Genomic DNA, 13,411 nt, shown 5'->3' on the forward strand with positions numbered 1-13,411 from the left:
AATGTAGCAGTAGGAAAGGTCTTTTCATCTGGTTTGGGCTTGTGTAGCGTGACTTAATTGGTATATGAAACTTAATAGTTGACATCATTTAAGGTCTATAAATTTTCTTTCTCAATGCCATGTTACTCTCCTTAAAATGTATTACTTTGAGTGCATTAAGGACTTGGTTAAATTCTTTGGTCCAGATCAGGCAGGAGATCAGATTAACAGATTCAGTCATGGAGTGCTGAACACACACCCTTTCTCTGCCACATCCCTTCTATGTTTCTTGCAAGGAGGTCAAAACATGGATGCCTTCACAACTGAAGATCCTGTCTGAGAGTCAGGCAAACTCTCTGCCATTCTGCAAGGGAGATTTATTCTCCATCATTTTAGATTAAGCTGCCCCAAGAAAAACAACAGGAATGTAACATGGCAGTACCTCACAGCCTAAGTGGGCTGCCACAGGACCACTCGGATTTTGAAAGCCATTTCGTCCATCATACGAAATAGCAGCAGTCTGTTACTGTTTATAATGTATCTACAAATATTTCTATGGCCTTTGTCGCCAGTGGAGACAGCTACTCCCAATTAATATCTGTCCTAAACAGCTCTGTGGAGTCAGACTGCATTATTGTTTCCATTCTGCAGGAGAGAAGGTAAAACAGAAGAACAGACCAGATTCACAAGGGTATCTTTGTGACTAACTCCCACTGAAATGAGCCAAACTTGGTTCAACTGCAGAACTTCTGTGGATCTGGATCCACAAATCAAATGAGCATCTAGGTGGGATTATTCTACAAAGCTTTATATCTTTGAAAGGTCATTAGTGAACTAAACACAATTTTTTTCAGAAAATTTAGCTTTATAATTTCCTTCCGTAAAGGGTTGCTTACTACCACTAAAATATTAAACACACAAGAGATACTGGAGCAGGAGGAGTGGTAGGGTTATACCAAATGCTTGCAATGATGGGTTTAATAGCTCTTTTTCACACTGCTCGTAACTGAAATTTCCCCTAATACTGTCTATTTATTGTATAAATAGAAAAAATAGCATGCCAATGCACACCGAAAATATGAAAATCATTAATGCTGTCACACAGCAAGAAAAACCTTGTCATTCTAGCCAACAATTTCAAAAGCACAGATTTCTATATATTTTTTGTATTTATATAAAAATGTGACAAAGATTAACACCACAAACTTTACTTAGCTCTGGAAAATCCTTCTAGTGTAGACGTAAGTGTTAAACCTAAACTAGTGTAAGTGCAAACCTAACCACAGGACCACAGCATTCCTCTAGCTCTTCAATCCAAGTGTGGAAGGTGTTTGCCCACTAGTACAAACAGTTTGCTTGGAGAGAAGTGGGAGCAGCGCACCATTCATGAAAATTTTTTGCAGCAGTTCTCATCTTTGCTATTTGTCCTCCACTTCCCAGCATGTCCGTGGCAGGGCTGCAGCCCTTCTCCAATGTAACACCCATCTAAGCACTGCTCACTGAGAGCAGGAAGGTGCTTCCCAGAACCAACAATGTCATCTTAGTGCCAGGACATGAAAGCACACAAGTGGCAGAGTTTGTTGTCAGTAGGTGCTGTCACCCATGGCTGTAAAGCCCCAGACTGAACTCCCTCCTTGCTCTCTAAACGTTCACAGGACTCTGCAATCATGTTGCTTATAGACGTGGCAGAAAGACAAGAACTTTTTCACCTATTAAAACCCGTATGTTTTAGAGACAGAATTTATTTTCCCTTATTTTTACACCAGCTAGGCTTTACTTCTCTTTGTTACCTAAAATAACCGTAAGATAGTTGTTACAAAAGGAAGGCTGTAACACTAGGTTTATTTTAGCACTCTTTGGTGGCTGGATGCTAGCTGACTGCACAAACATGTTCCAAGGGAAAGAAGCTTGGTTAAAAAGGTTAGGTTTCTACACAAAAACTGCCCAGGCAGTTGATGTGTTTCCATAACTTAGTGGCATTCCATTTTATTTGTTTAGGAGATTTAGTCTGCTTTTCTTCGGTTTTACTATTTTATTATTACACAAAACATGTACATGATTGTCATCCATGTCCACAGACGCAGAAAGTGTCTAGGACTCTTTTTTGGCCCCCAAAAAAAGAATTTCTGAGGGATTTATGTCAAAGTTATAATAGAGTGCTTAACTTAAAAAAATTAACGAAGTACAATGACAGCAGATATTCCAGACTGAATCCTTCTCAGGTTGTAGAAAGCACAGCATCTTCCTCTGTCACAGAGAACAGCCAGCCTAAGATAAGCAGTAAAACCCTTCAAAAACCAAAGCACTGCGGAGTACTGTTAAAAACCACCCCCAATGATAGTGTCAGCTATCACTGGCTGCTACTAAAGATACTGGATCAATCACAAACATTTTGGAGAACTCCATTTTAAAGAGAATGGACCGGTAAAAATGTCAGAATATCACTACACTTCGGTATCTGGGTTTGCATGGGAATTGTAATCTAAGAGAATTTCTGCACATATAACACAGCCACTAGCAAGGAGAAACCATTACACATACCAGCATCTCTATTTCATACAGGGCAGCAATTCCATGCCCCAATTTTCCCACATGAACAAGACTCTCCCTAGACAGTTTAATCCTCACTGTCCAGCTAAAATGCCTACTGCAGCTGTGCTATCCCTATTTGCAGCAAAAACCTTCTCAAATTTTCTTCTTTACAGCTATAGCTGGAATTTTTATCTCTCCTTTTTTGAAGGGAAGACATGTTAGTAACAACTGGACGGAACCAGATAAAAGTTTTACAAACCCCATAGTAACTTCAGAAAATCTTTTACCGTCCCTTTTTTTACTGATGACCTCTGGTAAACATTTACTTATTTTCCAGTTTATAAGGCAGCAAAAACAATAAATAAAGTACATCTTCAGGAAGCTACTAACAACTGAACTGCTAAGAGAACATACAGAAAACTACATTTAAAAAATAATAAAGCTTATGAGATGTTCCAGCTCTTTGAAGACTGATCTGAAAAAATGCTCTCAAAGTCTAAATTTATTTGCAAAACTGAAGTTGGTAATGACAGATTCAGAAGGTGGAAATGTTATTTCTTCATCTGTAGCTATATTTTCAGCTGGTGACTTCCCATAGGCAACCATCATTCATTCAACAAAATCTACTTGGTGGCCCTTAATCAAACAGAATACATTTAAAAATTTAAACAAAATACTGAGTTTTCACTTGTTACTCAGTCACAATAGAAAAGAGGTTAATATAATGTCACATTTGCCTAATTAATATGCATTCAGATTTTAGAAGAGGTATTCAATTAATAATTAATTTATTTAATATATATGTTGCTTGATTGCAGCATATGTCAATATAGAATTAGATAGTCAATTTCAGACATTTCAGACTAGCATTTCTATCCTTTTTACTACTAAAGGAAAATGTAGCTGGCTGCTGTTAAAGTTCATTCTGTATACAAGTTGCCATGGTTAGAAAAAAAATAAAAGTTCTCTTGCTTCTTAGGCTGACCAATAACAAAACAAAGCCTCAAATGAAAAACCGTAGATGGTACCTAACCCAGGTAAAGGAAGAAACTAAGCCCATCTGTTTCTGAAGCTATGTCACTCATGCTGATTTTCCCAGTGCTCTGCACAGTCACCAAGATATTCTGTGTTTGGGAAGAAAGAGAAATTTGCTAGAAACCTCCTGCAAATGAAACCCAGCTGCTTAAGCACAATCCCAGATGTCTCCTGCACTGTGTGGCTTTGATACATTAAATTGAGCATAAGAAAGAGATGAAATATTTATGAAAATTACATTTGCAGTATGCATGTCAGTAATCCTGAAAAATATTTTTTTCAAGCAAAGACAGGAAACCACATTTTTCACCCAATCGGCTTAGGTTAGGATATAGTGGTGGTATTCATGGAGCTCCTAAGGTGCTTATGTTGCATGCAGGCTGCTTAGCTTTTATTCACACCACTTACTCCAGAAACAGGGACTGCAGATACTGCCTGTGACACCAGCGGATCAAACATTTATAAACAACATGCTCAAACAAATTACTATGTTTTACTCCTTAGCCATCAAAAGTTCAGTATTTCGAAGGCTGGGAAGAAGCTCAAATCCCACTGAGCACTCTGGGTAATGATAATGTGTACTGGACACCAAATACTGCTGGAACAAACAAACAAGCCCTCTTTCACACTCAAGGGAATGCTATCAGACACTTAAGCAATTTCATACATCCTGACACATCATCAGGCTATTTGTTCCCTGAAACTTCATACTTGTATTGGCTTCCTCAAAAGAGCAGTGGGGAAAAAAAAGAGTGGTAAAAGAGAACAGAAAGCATAAATTAAGATAACATTTACAATTAAGTGAAGCCATGGAAATACTAAATACCTCAATTTTTCCCATGGTAAATGTCTTGAATAAAATCTCCAAAGATAGATAACATCTCTGGCTCTCCACAGTCCAGGTCTTGCCCATCCCAGTAGATCTGTTATCACTGTGATAAGCTCTACTACAGAACATGACCAGGTTTTCCTTTCCCAGCACTTCTACGTTTCATCCCTCTGCAAACAACTGCCTTGGAAAGAGTAGCACTCCCTTTCCAGATGCTCTTTTCTCTCCTTTGGGGAATTGAGAAACCCAGAAAAAATTTTTAGAAGTTAATCTTTGTGATCATTTGGCACTCTGTTACTTTGAAATCCTGCTTGATACAAATATCCTTTCGAATACAGAACTATGACTTAACACACACAGATGTGATCTTCTTAGCAAAGCAAAATGAGTACAAAAGGCTAATATTTATACTGTGGATTAGTAATAAAGGGGCTGCACTTCTCTGTGCAGCTCACTGAATGTTTTTAAAACAGAAACCAAAAGGTCATTAACTTCAGCAAAGCAGGAACAGAGACAAATCTGACACTTCCCATCACCCTTGTCCTCCTTAAACACCTCCTGAGTGCATTACAGGGCCACCGGATGAGCCAGGACAGCAGAGCTGTCCCAAAGGAGACCAGGAGTTTATTTGAAGAAGCCCAGCAAGCAACATTTCCCAAACTCTCTTTCAAAAGAGGAGCAACGAATATCCTATTTCCTTTTCATGGAATGTTTATATGCTACAGCTTGAGTACCTTTTACGCTGCCAAGCCAACGCAAAGCCACATTTCAGCACAGGAAGAACAATACACTTGCTTAGTGTGCACATTTCAATTTGTTACGAGAATACATTGTGTCTGAAGCAACAGCCCAAAATCTGCTGATAGATGATCAGTGCCATTGCACTATCACCATAACTCCACAGAAAAACATCATAAACATCAGTAGCATTAGAAAGTAAGTTCCCTACAGTCAGTTTCCAGTGTCAAATGCTAAAAAACAGAAGAGCTGCAAATAGAGGTTAATAAAAAGACAAGACTGTCTTTGGTCTGGATAACTAAACTGACACACTCACTAGCCCTGTTCATTTTCTAAAGGAGCAAAGTCTCCACTTCTGCAAATTACTCAAGGAAAAGAATAGTCCTGTGAGTCTCAAAAGAACCAGTAAGTTTAAAATCACTCAGGTCTTTGAAGTAACCTGCTCAGTAAACGCTTCATGGTTATTTTGGCTAACACATGGCACATCTAGTTTCAGTCCACTTCAAGTATTCTTTCTAGTAATGAATCTGGAACAACAGGCATTCAAAAATCACACAAGTGAAGTATTTGCCACACTGCAAAACAAGTCAGGCCTTCAAACTCAGTATCTCTGTCAAGGTCAGGCAGGTGAGGATGGGTGATAAACTCCAGTTCAAAACAAGTGGTGCAAAGTACGTTTCTTACGTCCTGAGTTGAACCATATCTCCTAGAAAAACAAGCAGGGAGGGCATGAAAGAAGGAAAGACCCAAGTATTGCTATCTTCCCTCCAGGTATGATGCTGAAGAGATGACATTTCGAACATCTGTAATGCTCACCATAAGCTACTTTCATTGCTGATTAATAGTGAGAGATTAATATCCGGGGACACCACATAGCAGCTGCAGTCTGAACCCCGTGAACACAGACATGGTTGTGCATTTCACAGCTGGGTTCAAACTTTAAGTGGATTTTCCTGTGGTTACTAGGATCAGTTTACAGTTGAAACATTATTACTTTAAATGAGTGCTGTACAACTACACCACACTGCTATCTCTGAAGTAACACAGCCCAAGGGTTACCTATCCTCATGCTTCCTGAATCATCCTTCAACTCAACAAGCCAAACTGTGTCAGCTCCTATCTCCTAATTCCCACAATTTTTTTACCTTTAAGTCTCTAAGTGTTAAAATGCATGAAGGAGCAACAAATGTCAGAGGTGGAGGTGGCACTTCTCCAGACAACAACCAGACCAGCTAGTCAACATGAAATTCTTTTGGATTATACCAAAGTACAGTATTGCCTGCTAAATCCCTTAAGCAGTGAACTGTCTGACAAATAATTAGACCAAAAATGTCGTTGCATCGGGTTTATATATTCACCAGATTGCAACAACAATTGACAATTACCTCTCCTCAAAGTCTCTGCAGCTTTGGATCCATTAATCATAAAGGCTGGTATGTCACTCCACTGTGTGAAGTTGGGGTACAACAACAGAGAGCAAATAGGCATAAGCTTCTCCTCGAAGATACAACTGGTTCCTGCTCAATTTTCTCATACTTTCTCCCCCACATTTTTCACAAGTGCTACACTCTTTCATTCAGAAAGACTTCTCTGTGATTTCCACACATGACTTGAGGACAAGGCTGCAACACAGTCAGCTTTCTGACTACTCAAAAGATGCTCATTTGTAGCACCACTCGGGATGCCACCAGTGGTAATATGAGAAGATGGAAAGATCTGCCAAATCAATATCCTGCCTCCACCCCATATGACTAAGATGGGAAGGAAGATCTCAAGGTTTTCGTAAAGCTCCATTTTTACAGTAAGTTATGGCTTACACTTCATTCCACGTATAGGACTGACACAGCTACACAGTGACAGATGCAAAGAAATTAGGCCAAACCTACAATTTTGCCCCAAAGCTCAGCCTCTTATGAAACATACATTTTTGGGGGATTTTGTTGTTTGTTTGGGTTTTTTTGAGCTGAACTTTGCTCAGATTATGGGATAAAAGGGTTTTTAAAACAAAGCGGCAGGTTTGGTAAGAACAGCTTTTTCCACCAATTTCCTTGACAGTACAACTCTCTAGGTTGCATCATCGAGCTCAAGTAAGCATTTTTTCTAACCATTCAGTTAAATTAGCTTTTGGCCTACATTATTTATGATTCAGTTTTCAAACAAACATTATCTTTTCTGACTTAATTTTTGAATATTTTCTTCAGAAAGAATCTCCTTGAGTTTGAATTCCAGCCTGGAAAATTACCCTAATTTTGCAATGCAAGATAGAAGCAGAAAATAGTGCTCGGTCCAAAAGCCCGAACACAAGACCCACAGTTCAGTCTGAGTGAACTGCTCTGCTTTTCTTCCTTACACTTTGATCTCAAGTTTAGAGAAGATTAAATTCAGCCAAAAATGCTCCAACAAACAGACATGAGCAACAGCCAACATTGGTCATGAACAAACCACGTCAAAAACATTTCAATTCCCTCTAGGATAAAATATAGGCCTTGCGAACGTAAGACAAGTAAGATCCCATGTGAACTGGAGGATGAGGCTAACATTCAAAAACATTCTTAAGAAGTTGAAGAAATGTTTGGGAGAAGCTGGGGTGCTATTCAGACACCATAACACAATATTCAGCTGCTATAACAATGCATGCACAAAAGCAATTGCATAAATAAAGAAATGCTCAGGTCTGAGTCCTGCATTTTGAGGAACATACAGAGAGACTGAAAAATGCACAGCAAAGTTCAGCAAAAGTAACTGGAGGTACTCAAGACCAGACAAATAGAATTGGGCTAGAGCTAGCACAAAGACAACACTTAAGACTAATTTTTCTAGAGGTGAAAATAAGGAGACACTGGAACCGATTGCCTGGAAACCTGTGGTCTCCTCATCACTGAAGGGAAGCCAAATCTTGGTAAAAATACATGTGTGTTTCAGAGGGATTGACTAAATTCCTAGCATCTAGTGCAAATCAGCCATCACATTAAAGATCTAACTATATTTGATATTAGTAACCATGTGGAACCATCAGGATCTCCCCAAGTATATGTACAGCCAAAAGGCAAACTCCACAGGTGAGTAATTCATGTCCTCACTGTGATCATCCTGCAAGGAAACAGAAGCTTTGAGGGAATAAAGAATAGATGTATCTACTAAGCAAATTTAAGCTAGAATTATTAAAGCTTTACAAGATCTTGCTCTCAGCCTGAGGCATGGACTGAATTACTTAAAAGACCTCTTAATTTCATTTTAAACTCTCTTTTCATAACAATTTCTGGCCTTGAAACTGACCCACAACCCAAAGAGTAGGAGAAAGAAAGTGTTACGGTGATGTTATTAAAAAGAAAGAAATACATAAAGAATACAATTATATAATGCATCGCTTACCAAGGTTTTTTTCCCCACAGATTTAGCTCCTAAAATTATCCTCAAGCACTCAGCTTCAATTGCAATCACTTTGTCTTTCTTTATTTGCTGAAAGATTTTGGGCTGCAGCTGCTGAAAGCACCTGTGGGAAACCACTGGTCACTCCATGGCAAAGATTCCCCAGCACAAGCCTCTCACCCTCTGAGCGGTGCTGGCAAACAAGAAATACACAGTCCTTGGGAGGGAAAAAACCCTGTGCTGCACAAGACACTAGTTGCATTTCATAAAGAAGCTTGGACAAGTGCTCAAAAACCAAGAAAAGATTTGACTCCCAACTGGCAGGGAAGTTGGGAATGTACTTCAAATGCAAACAGTGAACTCAAAAGCAGCTAGGTTTCAAATTACTGGGAATCTCCTACTGACACTAGTAATTACACTGTTGATAAGACACTGTATCTGAGGATCTTTTCTTCTGACATAATTTTTGCATGCTCATATTTGTGCCTGGAATTCTGCAGAGAGGGAAAAATCCTGGTCTCTTCTGGACAACCCAGGTTTTCTGTGCACATCACTCAGCAGCCTACTGCATTTCTTCCACAGATCTGCTAATCCCCCTTGCAGATGTTCCTAAGTCAGAATACATATTATTTCCTTGGAGGTCATTGCGCCAAGATTGTCAGGATCTTTAGGAGCACATTATTTTGGTATGGATAACTCTGAGGATAATCTAGGACCGCCCCTTGATTTCCAGGGATCATGCACAAAGTGTCAAAGCATTTACTCATCAAAATTTTAAAAGGGAGCAGAGAACCTAATAAGACTCAGGTACATTTCTGACTCCTGGTTTCAGGGAAATTGATGCAGCCCCAGCTGCACTCTCCACTTCGGCAGCAGAGGGTGCTGCCAGAATACTGAGGGCCCCTGCAAAGATATTCAGGACTGGTCAGTCAGGTGTGACTGCAGTTCGTCCAGAGTCTCCATGTCACACAAGTATCACTTAGGAAGAACAGCACCAGTTAATGGTTTCAAACTCGTTTTTCAGTATCTTCCAAAATCCATAAAATTTGTCAATCCCATGCCAAACTGTATGGCATTCTCACTCCTACGCCTCATACACAGCTTCTGCAGTGATGCCTGAAAATGAAGTCAAACATTAGGTAAAAACCATCACTACCGCAGTTTTGTGATTCAAGGAGAAAATGCTGACCAAGGACTGCAAGCTTGAATCTGAACTGCACACACTGTTACACTTGGTTAGGACTCCTGCAGACCAGCTGCTGCTCTGCCATCTACCACGCTCTCCCCAAGCCCAGCTGCTCCCATGGACACTGCATTCACTTCCCACCACATGAAAGCTTTCAGGACAAACGGACTGCACGAGTTGCACTGCTGCTTCTTCTGCTCCTTAGCTTTAGCATATCTTACTAAGGAAGCCAGAGTAAAACCATTTCAAGCATCAGGGAAACTCATGGTTGGTGCTCAAGCGCTGCAGGTGAAGTCACAGAAAGTTCACCTGTTTGGGTAACACAACTGACTAATTTATGGGGAAAAAGAAAAAAACTTCCTTGCTATGCATATTTTTTTCTCTTTTCAGATGTGATTATCAGCTTGCTAGCTAAATGCTTGGTAATGAAAACATCCAAGCCAAAACATCCAGGAGTGCTTCATTAAACTATTTACCAGTTTCCTAGAAACACCAAGCTTAACACAGAAACAAGTCTTCAATGACAGTAATTTCATAGTTCTTCCAAAGAAGATCAATACATGAATGAAGTGCTACTGTAAGCACATTTATAAATTCCCAAAAAAAACCTCCTGAAAACACGTCAGCTCATTTACTGTGCCCAGAACTTGTTTTCAAATGCAATTTTTGTATGTTTCAAATCCTCTAATACACATTCCTTATTTTCATCTCTATAATGAATAAAACTACTATGATTCTGCTGTCAATCACAATTCTGCCTTACTGCAATCTCTGTTTACTGCTAATTAGTGTCTCCTTTTCTTATTAGCTATGTCAAATTTTTGCTTCTTGATGGGTAAATACGGCATTTTCACTTACAATTAGCATGATGCTTTCCTTCTAAGACTGAAACATGAACAAATTCGGTCTTCCTATGAAACCAGCACAGTGTTTCCTACGTCCATAGCTACTAATAAAAAAACCCCTCGCTTTTAAAAGGGGTAACCAGACAAAAGTTATAAAAAGCATAAGCCTGAAACGCTCAAGATTTCTAAAGGAAGATCTAATATAACTCAGCTTCTTTAAAACTTCTTTTGAGAGGTGCAAGTTGCCCCAAGTGGCACTACCAGAAAGCGAACAGCAGCGAGAGCAGCAGCTCCCGCCGCCCCATCGCGCCGGCCGTCCCCGCACGCCGTGCGCCTCCGGAGCATCACCCGCACCGCCGCACGCAGCAGCACCAGAGCGGCAGCCCGGAGCTAAAATCCTTCCCCCCTCGCCCCGTCCGCAGGCACCTTCCCGCCGCCCGCTCCCCCCTCGGTCCGCGCGTCCCTCCCCGCTCACCTCGGGCGTGCTGCCAGCGCCGCGCCGGCTCCCAGCGAGAGCCGCGGCTCCGGCCCCGCTCCGCCCGCCGGCCCCGGCCGCCTCCTCGCCGCGCCCCCGCCCCCGGCGGCTCCTGCCCCCGGCCGGCTCCGCCAGGCAGGGCAGCGCTGGCGGCGGGCCCGCGGGAGGCAGCGGGGCAGCGCCCTCCCGCCGGGCTGCGCCCCTGCCGCCGGACACCACGGGGCAGCCGGGCCGGAGGCGGCGCGGGGGAGGCGCGGCCGGGAGAGGTAGCCCGGGCTCGCCCTGCCCCGGCACAGGCACAGCCCCGCAAGGAAGCCGGAGCCATCCCGCCAAACGCCTTCGGGCTTTCGCACATCAAACGCCTCCTCGGCCAGGGAAGACGCGCTCCGGACCGCGACCCTGCCCCGCGCAGAAAGCCCTCGCCAGCAGCCGATGGCAGCCGGGAACGAGGAGGAACCGACACCGCCGCTCCTGCCCGGCGCGGTTTCAGAACGGGCACCCTCCCTGCAGCTTGTCACCGCACAACTGCTACGAACACCTTCTGAGATGGTGTCATTATTCAAGGACTAAATGAGCTGCTCGAATATTTGCGAAGTGCAGGATTTCCCTATAAGCCTGTTAGTGAATCAGCCACACATACGGATTTAACCTCGCCCCTCACGGGCACACATGCACAGCAGTTGTGTCACTCCTCCGCTGCGCGCACTAAAGCAAAGCCACCTCATCTATGGCTAGGTTTTATAGACCTCTACGTCAGCAGGTCATCAATGGATGCAAACCCACAGAATCATTGAATCAGATAAATTCTGAAGAGACCTCTAAGATCAGCAAGTCCAACAGTTAACCTAGCACCATCATGTTCACCACTAAACCACATCCCCTAGCGCCACATCCACACAGCTTTTGAACAATCTACACATCCGCCCCTTATAACAGGAACACGTTTTAAGCGAGTCTTACGCCATCAAGCAGCAGAAGTATGTGGTCCATGTTCTTGAGCAAAACACAGGTGAGATCCTTAAAACACTTCAAAATGCAGCAGTATAATGGGAAAATTTTCAAACTGATGTACCATAATAAAAAGAGGCTCCCAACTACCACTAAGCAAACCCCCTCCCCCCCCCAAAAAAAAAATGAGCAGGGGTAAGCTAGGTATTTTCAATTAAACTCCTAATCAGTATATAGTATTAATTAATGACCACTATTATTTTTGTCTATAAGAATGGGAAAAGTAGGGTTTGTGATTCATCAGGTCACTTGTGACAATGTTTGCTCAGTTTGGCACTGATACTGGACTGCTGTAGCTCACAGAAGCCTGGCATCTCAGTGGGTAAATTCCACTACTACGCTTCAAATGGTATTTGGCTTCAAACAAGTGATCCCCCTGAAACTTTCTGGGGAAGATCCACATCTCTGATGATGCCTAGCAGAATGGAAATCTTTGAAGTGGCTGCCTAGCAGCTGCCAAACAACAATTAGTAGTAACAGAATAGAATTCATATTTATGTCACTGAGAGCAATTTGGCCACAGCATTCATAAACCAGACCTTGACCAGGTATCATAAATGTGATGAGCATTACTCTTGTCTTTCTAGTGATGAATGGAATTAATTTTTTCCTCATCGTTTTGTTTAAAACTCTTATTACCTGTTTGATTACTACACCAACTTACAGTGCAACTGCAACACAGACATCCATTTTCATGCACATTAATGGAAAGCATAATTTATGTGAATATAATCATTATGTCAATATAATTTTTCAGTCTTTCTCACATGTTTTCATTGCAATATATAGCAAGAAAGTAACACAGTAGCATCTAAACTATTTATTTTCTAATATGACTTCTAATTGCAGATTTGCTCCACGCAGATCAGTTTTCATGGGAAAAATTACCTTTGTTTTAAAACTCCTATTTAACCTGCATGTGGTCTTCTAAAAGCATGACAGACATTTCCTTCCCAAATTCTTATTAAAAAACCCTCTTAAAGTAATGCTTTGTCATCTGCTGACACCATTTAAAATATTTGTTAGTAAAATTAAAAATCCCAAATTGCCACATATCACACATTGTATACTACAGAGCAGACCATTCTTCCTATGTCAAACACAGGATGGCATTCCTATGACCTTTTTGAATGCAAGACAGAAGATTATCACTGTTTTGGACACTTGGGATGGACACCACAAGCCTCAGCTGTGTGACCTTAAAGGACTAGACGAATTCAGAGCAGCAAATGTCTGAGTCTGAAAGATTGCCTTTGAAAATATGGGGAATCCATCTGAGATGCTTTTAGGATGCCAGCAGAATCAATACATCAAGGAAAGGAGCTTCTTGTGCAGACTGAAGCAAGCAAGTGTTTAAAATCAGTGCCCAATAGGTGTTTGTTAGGGTGGGGGTGGCAGGAGGACACTTTTAGACT

The 13,411-nt window shown here is 41.6% G+C and overlaps 1 protein-coding gene across 5 annotated transcripts in view; it reads right to left on the reverse strand.

The window, feature by feature from the left end:
* Nucleotides 1-13,411, reverse strand: part of BMPR1B (bone morphogenetic protein receptor type 1B) — a 234,450-nt gene that overhangs the window by 63,157 nt on the left and 157,882 nt on the right. The window contains exon 1 of one of the 5 annotated variants that reach the window (XM_048303637.1): nt 10,989-11,030. The exons of the other annotated variants lie outside the window; for them this stretch is intronic. The gene's annotated coding sequence lies outside the window, so the exon portion shown is untranslated. Of the gene's footprint in view, nt 1-10,988; nt 11,031-13,411 lie in introns of those variants that run through there. 5 annotated transcript variants of the gene reach the window in all.

The sequence above is a fragment of the Corvus hawaiiensis genome, chromosome 5 (genome assembly GCF_020740725.1).
Source record: "Corvus hawaiiensis isolate bCorHaw1 chromosome 5, bCorHaw1.pri.cur, whole genome shotgun sequence".
Taxonomy (NCBI): domain Eukaryota; kingdom Metazoa; phylum Chordata; class Aves; order Passeriformes; family Corvidae; genus Corvus; species Corvus hawaiiensis.